The 2,240-nt window shown below is 42.7% G+C and overlaps 1 pseudogene; it reads right to left on the bottom strand.

Moving 5' to 3' along the window:
• Window positions 1-466: 466 nt before the first annotated feature.
• On the bottom strand, window positions 467-687 carry LOC150076939 (U2 spliceosomal RNA; annotated as a pseudogene).
• Window positions 688-2,240: the final 1,553 nt, after the last annotated feature.

Below are 2,240 nucleotides of genomic sequence, written 5' to 3'. Positions count from 1 at the left end.
GTACCTGTTTGACTAGTTCAGGGGTTGTTCATGGATCCAGTCGAGATACGAAAAGGCTGGTTGTACTGTTTCTGGTAGTGTTTTGAGTCCTGAAAGTAGCCTGGAGTTTATTGCTGTGCCCTGCTTTACAGGGTCTCCCTTTTACGTGTTGACGTTTCTTCGATCATGACGTCACCATTATTGGAGCCCATGGGTGCGGAGGAGGTGGGGTTGCAGAGGGGGGGGCTTGTTTACTAAACATTTTTCTCCTCAACAATAATAGAATAGAATCTCATATTATGTAGACAAGTATAAAATATGCTATTAAATATGACATTCTTTTGAAATTATGACCTAATGTGCACAAAATATGAAGAAAGAATAAACACGCTTCTTCAGATTCCACAGACGAGTTTCATTGCCTTTATTTATGCATGTATACATAAAAATCCAAATCTTAGTGATATATTTGTCTATTTTTTGATTAGTAAAGTGAGCTGACCCAGGAAGTAGTGCAATACCAGGGCAACTCGTGGCAAAGGTGGAGCAAGCTCCAAGCACTTCGCCGCCTTCCAAAAATCAGTTTAATATCTTGGGCCCCAATGGGGCCCGTATCAGATATTAAGCTGATAAGAACAGATTTGATTTCAGGATACTAGATTTATATTTCCTCTAGCCCCAGATTAGACAGGACAGCAAAGAAAGGATAGAAGAAAAGTGAGGGTAGGAGAAAAGGATCTTTCTTGAAAAATGAAAGGGGCTTCATCTGCTCAAAAAAAATTAATATCTGACAGGGGGCCCACATGGGACTGCTCCTTCCCAAATTATTCATTTTTTCTTGGATGGAATTCGCTCTGACCTCTTACAGACCTGATGGAAAAGCATATAAACCCAAATAGAGAGAATGACAGACATGAAGAGATGAGGCCAGAGTGATCCAGCGACCCCACCCCAAATCACTTATTCCATGTAGAGCCGAGCCCAGGAGACCGCCAGTCGGCTAGCCGCCTGGAGTAGGCCTGCCCTGCCTGGGTTCACCGTCCCTCCATCACTCTCAGACCAACAGTAGGTTGCTGCAAGTGCAGCAAACCACTTAACGCGCCGAAGGGTTGGCATTGTCTAACGGCCTCGAGGCAAGGCCCATGCCTGCCCCTTCAACTACAAGCTAAAAAAAAAAAAAAAAAATTTCTTTTCCACTTCTTCCTCTCTCTTTTTTTTTGTTCTTCCCGTTTTTTTTTATTAGAGCACTAATTTGAGAACCGGTTTTCCCTTTGACATTGTACATAATATAGGTGGTATGCACCATTTCTTTTTAAACTTTTCTTCTCCGAGGTGTTCGAATTCCACCATCAAAAATCTTCTCAATGATGAGAGTGCTGATCTAATGATATCATTATAAACTTCTATGACTGTACCACCGGATTGGCGCTTCCGTACCTTCCAGATATGGTATTAAAATTCGTTTATTATAAAACTGAGTAATTTGGCTTGTCTGTTCATTGGTGCATGTAAGTAGATTATTTCTGTTTCTTCAAAGTTTCTTGTTCCAAAGAACCTACTAATTTTAATCCAAATATATTGTGCAATAGGGCAAGAAAAAAACATATGAGTTACTGTTTCATATAGTCTGCAGAACTGACAGAGACCATCTCCTCTGCCTCCGAAACGATACTTGTTGTAAGCCACTGGCAGTCTTCCAAAGATAATTCGCCAGGCTAAGTTGGTGCGTGATGGGTATCCCATATTTCTGTGTAAGTTAGTAAAGGCCGTCTTTGCGTTTATATCTGCACGAAATTGTTGTTGTTGTTAGGGTTTTAGGAGCATTAGCAACTAAGGCCATATTGCTCCGGGATATGCGGTGGTCATTCCCTGACCTTTCCGCATCCTCCGTATTTGGTGGTGACGGGCTCTAACCCCGGTCCAATCAAGAAGCGTGTGCTACGCACTGCTGCTCCTTCCCACCTGGCTACGGAGGAGCCTCTGCACGAAATGACGGGATCCAGTCTGCTCTTGTGTACATCTCCATGATGACCCAATATACTTGTTTCACATTGGTCCAGTACTGATAAGTGCAACCTGCATCTATCATTCGCTTATACACTCTAACCAGTGGGGCATAACAGGGGGGGAAGCCGATCTGTTTGTGGTCCCAAGAAATGTTCCTTACCGAAGTAAGACACTCGGTGTCCTAGAAAGTACTGTGTCAGGTAAGCTACACTATGTGTACTTTTCAGGGCTCTCATTGTGTTAATTATGGAATG

The sequence above is a fragment of the Mastigoproctus giganteus genome, chromosome 12 (assembly GCF_048544385.1).
Source record: "Mastigoproctus giganteus isolate SK-2022 chromosome 12, ASM4854438v1, whole genome shotgun sequence".
Lineage (NCBI taxonomy): Eukaryota > Metazoa > Arthropoda > Arachnida > Uropygi > Thelyphonidae > Mastigoproctus > Mastigoproctus giganteus.
The sequence above is the reverse complement of the archived record's forward strand: the minus strand, read 5'-3'. Positions and strand labels throughout refer to the sequence as shown.